A 17,003-nucleotide genomic window follows, 5' to 3' on the forward strand; every position below is an offset into this window, starting at 1 on the left:
CATGTAAATGGAATCATAATAATCTACACTCTTCCGAGTAAGGCTTTTTACTCAACGTAACATTTTTGAGATCCATTCATGTTGCAATATCATACTTCCTTCCTGCTGTAATAAATCTCTAAATTTCTGTGGCTAATAGGATAGAAATGCATTTATCACTTAGGTCACATTCAGCCTGAGTATTCCTGATTCAAAGACAGCTTTCCAGAATGTGGTGAAACAGGTGAGCCTGGGCTCCTGTCAACTTTGGTGTCATCCCTAAGGCTTAGTTACCTTTCCATCCAGCAGCTATTCAGAGAAGGGAAAGAAGGCAGGAGGTAACATCCACTGCTTACACCTCCCAGCCCAGGGGTGGCATGTCACATCAGCACACATGCCATTGGTGAGGGCAGGTCACATGGCCATATGTGTATGAAAAGGGAAGTGAGCAGTCTAGGCCCTGGCTGGACAATCTGATGCTTACAGACACTCTACACCATGGAAGGAGGACTGTGCATTTTTGGTGGAAAATGTGTTCTTTCTGCCACAATGTCTGCCTGCACTCCCATCACCTTCTTATATGGGTACCCCTATAAGAGGGTAAGGAGCACAAAGCAATGCAAGAGTGCTCACAGATTCTGTACCTCTTAGTTCTTGGAGTCAAGCCCTGCCCATTTTATTGCAGTGATCTTAAAAACTTGCATTTTAATGACCTGTGTGCTATTTCTATGGGCTGCCAGGTTGCTCTGAATGCTATTTTTAAGGTTGTCTTTTCTTATTTCTTCATTATTCAGATCTTGCTCACTTCTGCCAAACTGTTGAAATGATAGCCAGGAGAAACAATTTGCTGAGATGACTGTTAACCTTACACCCCGAAGCCATCTTCAAGAAAAATGATTGAAAATACAGATGCCAATGACTGGAAAAATCCCCCAAACTTCCACTTTTTTTTTTTTGCCATCAATGGTTGGCAATGCGCCTTCACAGGTATCAAGGGATCCGTTATGTCTGATCCTTTGCTGGTGATTTTTACATATGCTGTCTCAATTAATCTTCAGATACCATTATAAGATAGATATTATCAATATTATGCTAGGATATGAGATGAAGTTTCAGAGGCTTGTGTCCAAGGATGCAGAACAAGACAATCACCTGGCATGTGAGTTTAGATCATCTGCAGTCTTATGATCAGAAGCAATATTTAAGATTGTCTGTCTAATTCTCTCATTTCTCAGGTAAGACAAAGAAGGTCAAGAGCATTTGAGTAACTTGCATTGTGTCAGAGAGCTGGAAAGTGGCAGAACTAGGCAAAGAATGCAAGGCTTCTAAATCTCCATCATGTTGCTCTATTGTTTCTTTTTACAATAAATATCACTGAAGCTATCGCTGAACCCCACACTGGGCCTTTATTGATTCCTGGTTGACAGTTGCCAGGAGGGCAGCCTTCATTTGGGGGTTGTCCATCATGATACGCTCAGCTTCTACTTGAACACTGAGGTTGTCTTAACCAGCTGAAATGATCAGACGATACTTTGCCTCCATGAAATGCTTCTTCTTATGCAGTCTCTCCAAATCCTGTTTAGCACAAAGAGTCTTTGATGAAATTATTCCCCATTCAGTGGTATGGATTCACTATGTCTGATGACACACCTGCGAAACTGAAAGTATTTTCTGCCTCAAGAATCAGACTCTTCTATTTTCTTATTAACTTTGCTTTTTTGTCTGAGCAAAACTCAAGTTGGCTCAGCACTGGTAACCGGGCCAAATATAACTCCTATAAATAGGTTAACTTCCTTACTATGGGTTTTCTATTTGTTGTAATAAAGGGGATAAAACAGTAGAGATTAGGAGTCTCCTATATACTGAAAATGAAATGGAAAAACATTCTTGCCAAGAAAGTAAAATATCATTTGAAGGTGACATGGGATGTTGCTTTTGAGGACCCCTGTCTGGGGCACTGGTGAACACCCTATGCAGACCCCTAGCTTGTACCTGGGAGGAGCTGCTTCTAAGTGGACAGATTTAAAGGCAGAAGAGAAATCTATTTGAACTAAAACACAATGAAGGGCAATCCCAAGAGGCCCAGTTGACAAGGAACTTCAGAGAGATCACACTTGCTGGAGCAATATGCAATTTGTGGGAAGCCACTAATTGCAACTTATATAAAGTGGCTTTAAATCCTTCCAGAGGAGTGCCCCACTTATTCAAAATGAGTCATTTAAAAGCTGCAAAGCAGCCAAAAAGTTCTTGCCTGAGGAGGTTGGCACCCTGCTGTCCTTGGGGCTAGTTGGTCTCACTGCTGATGTTGATAATTGGGCTTAAGTGTCCTGTGGGGGTGGAGATGTTGGGCAATACAAAATGTAAAGCACTAAAAAAAATAAAATAAAATAGAAAGCTACTGTTTGCCCGAGCTTGGTCTAATTTCAGGCCACAAATCTACATTTAGGGATTATATCTGCAGTGGGAAGGCTCTGCTAGATGTCTGTACAAAACAGAAACAAAATACAGCCTGAAAAAAAAAATCAGTTCCACCTTCTGTACTAACTAGAATGCTGCCTACTTATTTTTGAATGATAAATAAAACTAACATTTATTGGGAACACCAATGCATCTAGCAGTAGCAATATGCTCCTTACAGTTTCCACGAGTACCGCTGCATCCAGGCCAAGTATGACCCCTACTTTTTTCTTTATTACTGTCCTGGGCTAGTTGGGGGTTTTCAGGTCTTGACTCAGCTGTATGATCTGGCCTCACCATTCTCCCCAACACCCTTCTGGTCCCAACCCCCCACAGCCTGCACCTCGACATCCTCCTCCACTCCTGTCTCCCTATTTTCTACCTACTAAGCTGGGTTATGATTTCCCTGGGAACTAAAATGACAGAAGTTGGTGAATTATCATTGTCTGACAGCCCACCATATGGCTAATTTTATTAAAAAGAATAAATAAATCTTTTCTTGGAGCTCAGTGGTCAACAAGTTGGTAAGTGGGGAATTGTGCATCTGCTCAAGAAGTCAATTTCTGAGATTCTAGATTAGTGCTTCAACCAAAAGATGTGCAAAGTCCAGGTCCTCTATGACACCACCAGCTTTGACTCATTTAGAAATGAACACCCAAATATGGTGTTTCCCCATGGCACGTGGCAGCTTGAGCACTGAAAAGAGTAGACTCCAATGGAATTTGTTGAGCAAAAGATAAGAGTGATAGAAGAGGAAATAAGCTAGACTGGAAGAGTGAGATAAAGTTATAGGAGAAATAGAAACTTCATGGCCAGGAATTAATTTTAGTCGTTTATTAAGTAAACACATATGACCCAGTTTTAAAAGTCTGTGTTTGGAAACAGCACTAAATCTTAGGAATATGAAAAAGAATTATACAAGATAATTAATATATTATTTATCTCCATGATAATCTCTTAGTTTAGAGAAGCATCTAATTGTGTGGATAGATGTTTACCTTAACATCAAAGTAATTACAAGATGTCACATATGCCCAGTACAGAGAGAGCTACCAACCCACAAACTGTAGAAGTTCTCAAAGGAGTTATGCAAACAAGGTGATCCTTGAGGGATATTATTCTTAAGGTTTGTTATATAATACATTGGAAGAGGCCATGCTGAAGAGAGAAAAATCTCCAGAATATTACTGGAGTGATCCAGATTCCAGTAGGGTAAGGTTTAAAGAAATAATATTTAGCATTAGCAATGGACCTTATGAGTACTTAAGGAGAAATATGCTTTCCCATCCCCTCCTGGCAGGATTCATCCTCTCTCATGATTTCTTATCACAAAACCAGAATTACCCAGAGTCATAGTTGTCATCATAATGTTTCACAAAAGCACTCATTGCATATATGTATAAATAGATATTTATTTATTTATTTCATCAACCCACCTTCATTCAGCAATTATTTGTCAACCATTTTATTGTTCTAGGAAATGAACTAAGAACTACCAAGACAAAATTGGATAATACAGAACTGACCTCATTAGATTTCTTTGGAATTTCTTTCTTGCTAAGAGGTTCATTAAATAATAGCTGATAAATGAAGTGTCAAGGTCTTTGGGCCCAGAGGAAGAGAAGCTGCCCTTCAGATGAGGGTGGGGAAGTACAATAGCAAATTCTCATAGGGCAACCTACCAGATGACAGCTCTGCATTATGTCCTGGACATAAGTAGCCTGGGGAAAAAGACAGTCTTTACCCAAGAGTTTGCGCTCTACAAGCCCATAGGAAAAAACACCAATGCAGACACTGCAATGAAACAAATTAATCAGCACAATTTCCTGCTGGTCGCTTAGCTTAGAAATACAGCAGTTTAGGCTCATCTTAAGTGTATGTGGGTGTTCTACAAGTCTTGCTAGAATTAATGTAGCTCACCCTGCTCAAATAGGAGGGAAGTCAGTCACTCTTCTGACATATGTCTGAGGGCAATGATGCAAGCTGGGACACCCAAGGCACTGTGGGAACAGACAGATTTCATCTGGCCAAACCCTGAGAAAATGAAGAATGTGCTAGGAGAATTTTGCATGAGCACAATTTCCACTTTGAAAGGATGAGAATATACTGATTCCTACCTAAATTAGTCATCCTGAGCCCATGTCTTGGCATGAGCGAAATTCATAAATACTTGTGAATGTGAAATAGCATAGAGAAAATAAGAGCCAAGATTTGTTGGGATTTACTCATGAACCCGCAATTCATTTTGGCCTCAGAAATTCCCCAGCAAAAAGGCTATGGTCTTGGTCATGCCTATATACGTCCCTTAATTTTCCATGATAAGTTCTGAGCAAGTGTAAATTGTGGTAAGCTGAACAGTGCAGTATCCTGTAGAGGAAATGTATAAGACGTTATTTTCCAAGATGACTGATGACTCTAAACACCATCAGGCCTAACTGTAAAACCTTGCTTTGCCCGATGTTGAATAGAAGTGAAAGGCTTTACAAGCACTTATTTTTCAAATGTTGAAGAACTTTAATTTTTTTCTTGTTATAAAGTTTTGATGTTCTAGCCATTCAAAATAGTGCAACATGAAAACTTGCTGATCAGCTTTTTGTCAGTAGAAAGAAAACAACTTATTTGGCACAAGTAATTGATTTTCCAGCTAAATGAGCAATAAAAGAACTAAATTTTTAGGAAAATACCAAATCAAAGCCCAGATTCTGCATACTCAGCTCAGAGGCTAAAAACACTTGTAAGTTGCAGTTCTTAAGGAACTGAAGGAAAGGTGAAGGAAGATATTGACTGTTCCTATATTTTGGAAACTATAGGTATAATCATCAAGCCTAAGTAATGATGAAAAAAATGTTTAAATTCTTGGCTTCAATCTATCCAACTGTAATGTGGGAGTTCTGTTCTACTTTGCTAGTTGCCAGAATGCAATATACCAGAAACTGAATGGCTTTTAAAAGGGGAGAATTTATTAAGTTGCAAGTTTACAGTTCTAAGGCTGTGAAAATGTCCCAGTTAAAGCAAGTCTATAAAAATGTCCAAATTAAGGCACCAGCAAGAGGTTACCTTCACTCAAGAAAGGCTGATGAAGTTCAGGATTTCTTCCTCAACTGGAAAGGCACATGGCAAACATGGTGATGTCTGCTAGCTTTCTCTCCAGGCTCCCTGTTTCATGAAACTACCCAAAGCATTTTCCTTCTTCATCCCTCCTTCATGTCCAAAGTTCTCTGGCTGCATGGGCTCTCATAACTCTTGTGCCTCTCTCTAAAATGTTTCCTCTTTTAAAGGATTCCAGTAAACTAATCAAGACCCACCTGGAATGGGTGGAGTCACATCTCCCTCTAATCAAAGGTTAATACCCCACAATTGGACATGTCACATCTCTGTGGAGATAATCTAATAAAGTTTCCAACCTACAGTACTGAATAGGGATTAAAAGAAACAGCTGCCTCCACAAGATGGATCAGTATTAAAACATGGTTTTTCTAGGGCACATAATCCTCTCAAACTGGCACAAGCTCCAAACTAGCTGCTGTACAAATATTTTATTTTATAATGACTACAACAACTACTCTTCTAACATTAGTAATTTCTCTGTGTCAGACATTGTGCTAAGACCCTTACTTAAATTAACTAATTTTCTTCTACTACAAACCTAAAATACATTGTATAATCCACATTTTAGAGGTAAAAAAAGCTGAGGCTTTTGAGAGGATAATCAACCTCTCCAAGTGAATTAAAACAGACCTGAGATCAAAACTGAAGTCTGAAGGAAGGGGTAAGAGTCTTGCTAGGAGTCTGCAGACATAGCTGAAAAGTGACTCACTGAACTGAAAGATAGGTAGGAACAAAATATGCAGAATGAAGCCTGGAGAGAAGAAAAGATAGAAAATACACCAAAGAGGATAAGAGACGTGGAAACAGATGTTCCAAAATATATGACAGAATACCAAAAAGAAGGAGAAATAATGGGGAAAATGCAATATGTGAAAAGATTGTAGCTGAGAACTTTCCAAAATTTATAAAATACACTAAAGGCACAGAGTTAAAGAAGTCTTATGAACCCCAAACAAGATAAAGAGTCAAATCATGATAAGACTATTGAAAACAAAAGACAAAAAAAAAATTGATAATAGCCAAAGCAGGTAAAAAACTTAAAAAAAAAAAAAAGGCTACTTTAAAAGAAATAACAATCAAAACCTAATTTATCAACAGAAAAATTGAAGCCAGGAGACAATGAGATCATATCTTTTAGGTACTGAACAAAAATAACTGCCATCCAATAATTCTGTACCCAGAAAAATATCCTTCAAGAATACCAGTGAGAAAACTTTCAGGCATAATAGTAACGAATTTGTTTAAAAAAAACTCATTTAATTGTACACTTATGGTTTGTTCACTTCACTGTATATATGGTTTTTTCCTTCACAAAATAATAAACAAATATTGTATCTAGGCAATGTACATGCTGAGGTGTTTAGGAATAGAGCATAATGATTTCTGCAATTTACTTTGAAATTCATCCAAAAATATAATGTGGATTGATAAGTGAATGATGAATACATGTTCATGGTAAAATCCTTTACTTTTCTACATGTTTATAAAATGTCTTAATAAAATGTTGAGTAACAAATAAAAAAAAAAAACCTGAAGTCTGTCTATCTAGAAAACTAGTGCCCATGTACACCATCGCAAATCTTAGACTCCCAATGAAATGCCATCAGTCCACCTTTTAAAAGGTCTGTTATAAGGTTGAATTTCAAGAATCAGTGAATAGATGTGGTGCTGGTTTGAAACTTATGCGTATCCTAGGAAAGCCATGTTCTTTAATCCTGTTTCAATATTGCTGGGTGGGATCTATTTTGATTAAATTATTTCCATGGAGATATGACCTACACAATTGTCAGTGGGACCAGTTGGTTAAGTGTTTCCATGGAGACAGGTCTCCATCCATTCAAGGTGGGTCACTTATTGGACTCTTTTCAGAGGGAACAATTTTGGAAAAAGCTTCAGAGCCACCATGAGACCCAGATGGTTGGAGATACAGAAGGTGACTGCCCCTAGGGAAGTTGTTTGAAACAAGAAACAAAAGACCCCAGCAGATGCCAGCTGCATGCCTTCCTAGCAGACAGAGGTGTTCAGATTCATCAGACTTCTTGAGCCAAGGTGTCTTTCCCTGGATGCCTCAGTTTGGACATTTTTATAGCCTTTAAAGTATAAACCTGCAACTTAATACATTACCTTTTTTTTTTTTTTTTTTTTTTTTTTTTAAAGGAAAGACAGAGAGAAGGAAGGAAGGATAGAAGGAAGGAAGAAAGGGAAACATCTTTAAACATTTTCTTGTTTTATTGTATTTTGTTTTTTTGTTTTTGTTACATGGGCTGGGGCCGGGAATCGAACCGAGGTCCTCCGGCATAGCAGGCAAGCACTTTGCCCGCTGAGCCACCGCGGCCCGCCCCAATACATTACCTTTTTAAAAGTCATTCCATTTCTGGCAGCTTTAACAAACTAATATACATATATTCTTATTTTCAATCCCAATAGACTATCTGATTCTTTCTTAACTCTGCATGAATGGGTCAATCACATACTTCAAGGAGAAAAAAAACTTTTGTCACTTTTAGATGTGGAAAAATGACTTATTTTTTGCAATTAATATATCCAGTGAAATTATCAAAATTCCAACTTTTTTTTACAGTTGAAACTTTTTTTCCCACTCATCAAGGAGTGGATCCATGTTTGTGGATCCTGAGAAATACATAACATGAGGGTAGGGACTACTTACAAAAAAAAGATACAAAATTTCAAATACAAAATTAGGTACAGAAGGAAACATCATTTAGCATGAGGAAAGAAATCATAACAAATTACTGCCTCCTTGAAGATTCAGGACACTTTTTCCCTTGAAATCTCTTTAAGTAACTAAAAAAAAAAAAAAAAAAAAAAAAAAAAAAAAAAAAATGCTTATATAGAATATCTTCCAGATTGGACACAAAGCTACTTCTCAATTTTAGCCCTCTCTCTCAATTTAGCCCAGGTGCTGCCTCGGGCATCTCGTATCAGTTGTCATGATTCTCAACCTTAGGAAATAAATGACAATTCCTCCAAGGTTTCTCTCAGCCTCTCAATGACATAAGTGAAGGAGGCACTGTGTCTTCCTACCCTTTGTAAGTATGGGTGGCATACAATCATCAAAAAATTCACTCTTCTTTTCAGCGTCAAACTTTTCTACTCTAAAGATAGAAGGCTGGCTAGGCAGTGGCTCTCAGAGAAAACAGTAATACCCTTTAGGTCTGTTTAAAAATTTAGATGGGGCACTTTTGGTTGACATTATAATTTCAGAGTTCTATTGCAAGTTAGTTGGGGGAGATGTCAAACTCCTACAATGTTCAGAACCATCCCACACAGCAGAGAATCTCTCTTGAATTGTTCTGGGAACTCCATTGGTAAACACTCATTTTTGACCACCATTAGTGGTTAGGACCTTCGGGGGAGGATGACTAGAAGCTATTGCTTTATTGTTTATTTTGGAGCGTCAGCAAATATCTCAGAAAGAGCCCATTGCACATCCTATTATAGAGTGAAAACTGTTAGAATAGGAAGGGAAAAGGTCCTTAAGTCCAAGAACTCATTTCATATATGAGAAAATTAATAGCCATAGTGACAAAAGAGGCTGATACTGACTCTGCTATCAAGAAAAGTCAGTCTTATTTCAGAGTATAAGTTTTCAGTTTAACCATCATCATCTTCATCATTACATGACATTTGCTAATTTCCTGAGCTATGCAGAATAAGATTGCAAAAACTCTAGGACAAAAAAGCAGAGTCATCATCCCAATACTTGAGCAAATAAACAGAAAGGGGAAAAAAATAGAGTAGCATCACCAGTGGATTCCAAGGCTTAGGTGGAAAGCCCAGTGTGTAGATGACTTATCCCAGCCATGTACTCCTCTGCACATAACATCTTAGTGGTCCTTACTGAGTTGGGACAGGTTAGAAAGATAACCAACTCTTCTCATACCTCTTACTGAAAAGGGGGGTGGGATAAAGACACAGGGAGAAATCCTTTCTGAAAATAAACTCTGACCTCTTCAAGTACTAAACATTAGAAAAAAACACAAATACATACTGTCCATATCTGGAAACAGGTTCCTTACTGTAAGTATTGCAAAATTTTAAAAATAGAAATCCTGAAACCAGAAGAGGTCCAAACTGACAGCAAATATTGATGATGTTTCCTTGAAAGACCCTCTCCATCACAGCAGAGACAATCAATATATGTTGCTCAAGATCTCAAACGTGTGAGTGGAAGGTTAAAGCTGCGAAAAGAGTAGCATCTTGTAGTTTACAACAAATAAATTTTAACTAGAATAGACTTAGAGGATTATATAATCACTCATATTGAAGCCGGTTGCTTCATAACATCTACACACAATAACAACAACAATTAAAATTTTATGTCATTGACTATTAACTCTAATTTTAACAAAAAAATCAATAAGGTGGACATGGTATTACCTACCTTGCAGATGAGGAAATTGAACCTACAACAGTATCAAGTGCCCAGTGTATATGAAAGAGCTGTTTGTGAACACTACACTCATCTCCTGATCATTACAACTCCAGACAAAGGACACTTCCTTTGAAACAGCTATGTGTCAGTCCCTCTGTTGGTGCTGAAGGTGTGGTCACCAAAACATAACTTGTCATGGAATTACAGGGGCAAACAGAGACCTGGGGGAGATAGATAAAGTATAAGACAACAACTGCATTTTTAACATTAAAAATTGTTGGTGTTATGACATAAACAAGTATTTGGGAGAAATAATTATAACAGGTATTTAATCAACAGGCCTAGTGCAAACAAACAAACAAAAAGTCAGCAGAAAACTGAGGAAATAGTGCATAGAGGATCAAAAATCTTTCCAGACAGTAAGGAATTGCTAGCACAATATATGAAAAAGGAAAGAAAACTGGGAAACAAGAAAATACCTGTCCCCATTGCCCTGTGAAGTTGTCCAAAGCAAAGTTGGAAAATCAACTTTCCTTTTGATATGGTTATGGGACAAGGATGGCAGAAATCACAGGCGTGCAATGACAGGAGACAGAGATTCTGACAGCACCCAATAACCCACTAACATATAAGGTACATCATCATGAGGAGAATGAAAAGGAGGACTCAATCTTTGGGAAGAATTATAGCCAGGATTTAAAACATATAGATCTTCTAGTAACCTCAAGCCTTGAAATTGTTTTACGGTGTAACTGAACCAGTCCTTCCCCTAGGACTATGGAAGAAGCAAATACAAATTCTTTCTGAAAGAAATTATCTATTCAAATTATTCCTAAAATTAATTTTTCATGCAATGATTAGCACACAGTCAAAGATATCCAGGTAACAACGGGACCGAAGATACCAGGAGCAAGAGTGAAAAACAGGTAGGAGATGCTGACCCACAAAATATTTAGATGCTCACTTATTAAATAGTTTTTAAAATAAGTGATATTCCTATGTCTTAGAAAGACAAGCTTGAAAATATCCAAAGGGAATGTAAAACTATAAAATATACTATAGCAGGTGCATTAGTTTGCTAAAGCTTCCAGAAGGCAATATATCAGAAATGGAACAGCCTTTACAGAGGGAATTTTTTATGTCATAAGCTCACAGTTCTGAGCCTGTGAAAATGTCCAAATTAAGGCACCAGCAAGAGGTTATTTTCACTCTGTCAGCTGGGAAGACATGTGGCATCACCTCATCCTTGTTCCTTGTTCTGTTGCTTCAGCTTTTGATGACAGGGGTTTTCTCTCTGAGTGTCTGTGGGCTTTCACTTAGTTTCTGGGACACAAGTCTGGGTTCTGACTTGCATAGCATCTCATGGGAAGGCACATGGTGACATCTACTGGACTCTGCTTGGGTCTAGGCATCTATTCTCTCTGTCAGCACTCCAAGAATCTCCAAACATCCATGTCTCTGTCAGCTCTGAAGCAACTGTTCTCCAAGTATCTACATCTGAGGTTTCTTTAAAATCTTTCCTCTTTTAATGGACTCCAGGAAACTAATCAAGACACACCTTAAATGGGCAGAGTCACATCTCCATCTAACCAAAAGGCCATACCCACAATTGGGCATGTCACATCTTCATGGAGATGATCTAATCAAAAGGGTTTCCACCATACAATATTGAGTGATGATTAAAGAAACATGGCTGCTCGCACAAGATTGGATCAAGATTAAAACATGGCTTTTCTGGGGCACATAATAGTTTCAAACCTGTAGAGCAGGTATGAAGATACTGAAACAAAGCTTGTAGATCTAAAATATAATAATCAAAATCATTCATTTAAAGGGTAGTTGTATGTTAGATTAGACATAGCTGTAAATGAAATTTAAATTAAAACATAAATTAGGAGAAATCACTTAGAATGTAGCAAAAAAAGGACAAAAATATGCAGAAACAGAAGGGTATAAAAAGATATAGTTCATACAGAAAGATCTTTTTTTCTTGAGGCCCCAGAATAGAAGAAAAAGAATGAGGCAATATTTAAGAGATAATGACTGAGACTCCACAGGTTAAAGAAACACAATGACACCTATATTAGGATTCTCTAGAGAAACAAAATTAACAGGGAACACTCGTAAGTACAAAATTTACAAAAGTGTCTCACGTGAGCATGGGAACACAGAGTCCAAAATCTGCAGGGCAGGCTGTGAAGCCGACAATGCCAATGGAGGATCTGGACAAACTCCACAGGAGAGGCTCCCCGGCCAAAGCAGAAAGAGAGCCTGTCTCTTCGGAATCCTCCTTAAAAGGCTCCCAGTGATTAAATTCAGCATCACTCATTGCAGAAGACACTCCCCTTTGGCTGATAACAAATGGACTCAGCTGTGGATGCAGCTGACAGGATCAGGATTTAATTCAATGAAATGTCCTCATCGCAACAGACAGGCCAGCACTTGCCCAACCAGACAAACAGGTACCACCACTTGGCCAAGTTGACACATGAACTTGACCATGACAACACCCAAATAAGATAATAAAAATAAATATTCAACTAGATACATCAGAATGAAACTTCTAAATTTCAGGTCAAAGAGTAACTCTCAAAAGCAGCTGAGATTTTTGAAAAGACAGAATAATTTTAATGAACAATTAGAATTGCAACTAACAGCTCCAAATCAAAATGGGTAGGCTCTAGACAGTGGACTGACCCCTTAAAGGATCTGAAAGAAAATAATTGCTAACTTAGAATACTATATCCAGGAATATATCCTATAAAAATGAAATTGATATAAAGACATTTTCAGACAGAAAAAATATGAATGCAGCAGATGGAATAAAGGAAACATTTACTAAAAAGAAAAAGTAATCCTGATAAAAGACATGAGATGATAGGAGAGAACTCTGTGAGTGCAGGGATGCAGAGGATGTTGAAAATTGAAGGCCTGAGATGAGATGATGGCTTTAGGTAGGAGGAGGGATGGCTTTGCCAATATAACAAGAAATGACAAAGACAGGTTGCAGGAAGATAGAGGTAGGTGTGTAGGTATAGGATCAAGACTTCTAACTTATTTTTATTCTAAAGTAGGAGGCAAGTTTACCTGCTGAGAATTGGGGAAGGAGTGTAGGGTGAGATTGTACAGAGAGGGGAGACTATTTGAAATATGCAGCGTGTTTAGTGGAAAGGTCAGCCGATAAGAGAAAGGTAACAAGATCAACCATCTCTATATCTTATCTTATCTTGGTCTCTGCTACCATCTCATCTCCCGCTCTCATCCTCTTTGTCTCATTTGTCACTCTATCAACCTAGAGTACAAATATCTAATACCCAATTGATGTGTGACTCCTTTCTTAAATATCCAGTATTGGAACAATATAATTGATTTTCATCACACAAAGGGCATAGTCCACAGAGGGCATCTTGGTGGAATATTTGTTCTCTGATATTTCTACCTTAGGACCACATCTTCGCTCTAACATCATATGGCGATCACAAATATGTTCAAGGACATTCTACATAAACTCACTATGTAAGGCTATTACTACACCATTAATTTTACCTGAAATGCATGAGAATGTACTTTTACAAAAACTTTTCTTTTCCTTTCTACTCCTCAGCTACCAATGATATTCCTGTGGTCCCCATGGAGTGGGAGACCTAGCAGAGTCAGATTGACCTCAATTTTGGTTCCTTTCATTCCAAACTGTGTGAAAGAAATTAGAGGCACTCAACTCCTGGAGCCTCTGTCAATTCATTCATTAAATTGATGTCATAACTACCTTCCTCAGACACTGTGAGGATTAACCACCTACACAGAGAGTGATCATAACACCTGGTTCAGATATAATTATTAATAGTGACTCCTTTAATTCTTAACACCTTCCAGGTTTGAACAGTAAATTATATGGTCACCCCTTAGGGCCAGTTGTGTTCTTTATAAATGTTTAATAATCATCTCTCCAAGGAGATTAAAATAAACAAACTACTTGCAGCATTTGCCAATTTCCATAGTGTAAATACTTCTGCTATAAACAATTTAAAGTTACCAATGTGCTTAACAATGGACTCAAGAAATATGTGAAAATTTTAACAATAGAGGGTCAGTAAGAGCTGGCCCCAGCACTCCCTGATAATGTTTCTATTGGCTCAACCTTGGCTACACATTGGAATCACCTGTGCAGCTTTAAATGTCACTGGGTCTTACCTTCAGAGATTCTCATTTAGTTGATCTGGGATAAAAAAACACTGCCCTATATATACCTAATCCATGGTAAGTGATTGATAAGTAGTGGCTATTTCCATAGTGTGGGATTTTCCTGTGGTAATATTTAATGACTTTCTCTCCTTTGTTGTAGAGAGTAATATGTTAATTGGGAAGACTGCGTGGAAATATCATCACCCGGGAACTCATTAGAAATGTAAATTCTCAGTCCTCACCTTACATCTACTTAATCAGAATCCTTCTGAGCAGGCCCAAGGAATCTGTGGTTTACCAAGACTGAATCACCAATCCAGGTGATTCTGATATATGCTAAAGATCGAAGAAGTACTGCTTTACACAGTCTCAGCACCTATTACCTTTTCTCTAAATTATCTGTTCAATTATGAAATACTGGCTTGTTTTTGGCAACCGCTTACTTGGTTTTCTGGACCATGCCAAGTTATTCCCATCCAAGATAAAAGTATCACATAGGTAACAAGTGGTGACATTTATCCTCTTAAAAAGGAGGGGAATGTTGAGTATCTGTGCCTTCCCCTAAAATGATGCTAACTTTTGTCACATTTGAGATTCCCATTTTATTATGAAGTTCATATCGCAGCAACCAGGATATTACCAATCAAAAGGTGTAGTGCTAGATTATCAACACAACTTTGAAAACATGTCAACAAACTAAAGATATAAATTCTTGAGAATATTTTCTGTAATACTGACAAGGGAGCCTGGCTTATGGCAATGGTCATTAAAGGAATAAACAAGATAAGAAAATGGCATTTGTTGAGCTTTTTTTTTTCAGTAATTGTATTAAATGTATTCAATTCTCATTATAATCCTTGGAGATAAATATCAGTGTTCCCATTGTACAGATAAAGACGTTGAGGTCATACATAGGATAATTGGCAGAGCCAAGATGAGAACCTAAACCTATTTATTCTCTGTCAATATCTCATGACTCTGTCATGTTGCTTCAATTAAATTAATAAATGAGGCTTTTGAGGAAAAAGCAGCTCCAGCTATGAAAACATTAACTCCAGAGTTTGAAAATCAAGTATTTGTTCATTCTTATGTTCCTTTCCCTTCATGATGCTGAACTCTGTGGGGGACTAATGAGATTTCTAGGGTGCTCCCCAACCTCAAGGAACAAATGTGGGTTTAAAATGAATCAGAGGGCAATATAAGATAACCAAAACAAGCTCCAAAATGTGTGGACTTTGGAAGTCTTGAGAGGAGAAAGAGGTCAGTGTGTTCTGAAGGCCTGGGGGCAAGGTTCCTGGAGGAAGTGGGAGGAGGACAGAATTTGGAGCTAAGTCATATTTAGACAGCTGGAGAAAAGCAGACCATGGGAGCTTCTCCTCAGCTAAACAGATTTGTAATATAGCAGGTCTTGTTGAATCTTGAGATGATGAGATTAGGTTACCGTTACCTTCCTTGAAGAAGCAATTTATTGAAAGATGGACTCCTGCAACTTCTCAGAATGCAAGATACTGCACAGGTCCTTCTGGGACCATTGACAGTTCACAAGTTAATACTCAGAAGTAGAGAAGCAAGTGCTGGGTGTTTGCCAATCATCCCCTGAGAGAAATGAGCATTACATTCTCTTGAATTCGTGTTTCTTTCTTACAACAGAAATGTAATGTTCGGGAACATAGTAAAGTATTTTGTGGTAGGTAGCAAATGGATTTATTTTATAGCGTTATTTATTCAATTGATTGATTTCTGCAAATCTGTGTTGCCTTCAATGCAGCAAAATATAGTAAAACAGCAAGGGCTTTGATATCAGGCAGAACCAATAATAATCACTACCACAGAATGGAAATTGAGTCTGTTGGCACAGGCTGAGTAGAAAATCAGGCTGCGTAGAAAATCAGGCTCCAAAGGCTAAATTATGTGTCTGTGGTCACATTATGTGTCTGTGATCACACAGAGGCAGAGCCAGCATTCAGCCTCACAGCAGATTATTTTTGTTAGCTAGTTTCTAACTTCTGAAGCTGAATCCCAAGGCCACCACTTAACAACCTTAGGTGAGTAAGTCATTGGAGCTTCAGCCTTTTCATCTGCCCGATGGAGACAATGAGACCTTCTTGAATGGCTCTGGGGATCAAGAAAGGTAATAGACCCAAAACCCCTCCTCCAGATATTTGTACTCAAATACTCATGGAGCCTCTAATTTTCATCCCACCATCATCTTCTCCCAAACTGACCAGCCACTCTCATGCCTGGCAATAACATCAAAGAATGGAACCTTATTGTGCTCTAATCCTAGTGTCTCACAACATAAGAGGATTGCTTTGAGATGTTGTTGCTTTGATTTTATTTTTCCTCAGGGAGTAGAAATAATGACTGTCAATTGTAACTACATCAAGTAGGGAGTACGGTATAAATTTCCTTTGAGCTTCTATTTCTGTCAGATTCTCATACTTTTAAAATTTATTCCCAGCAAGTGAGCTTTGAAACTTCATAAGCCTTTCAGACCCTACCTCATCAATGGAGTCTAAAGGATATTCCTCACTGGAATTTCATCTTTTTTTTTAAGACTACATTGCTAATTTGTCTACTGTGGGATATAGAAAAAAAAGAGAAGACCCAATTATTTTTCCTTTCTGAACAGCTGTGTCCCTAAGCCACCAGCAGCTGCTTCACAAATTGCCCAGCCATTAAGTAATTATTTCTTCATCATAAGGGCAGCTGGGAGTCTCCTTCCCACCGAAGCAGCCACCATTTCCTCATACTTCCTCCTCCACCTTATCCTGAAACAGGCCAGGCCCATACAAGTATAGAATTGATTTTCTTCTTTCAATTGAAGACTGATTACAAATTCTGGTTGCTGATTATTTTTCAAGAGTCCTTAAAGGCAACA

This window comes from Tamandua tetradactyla, chromosome 12 (assembly GCF_023851605.1).
Source record: "Tamandua tetradactyla isolate mTamTet1 chromosome 12, mTamTet1.pri, whole genome shotgun sequence".
NCBI lineage: Eukaryota > Metazoa > Chordata > Mammalia > Pilosa > Myrmecophagidae > Tamandua > Tamandua tetradactyla.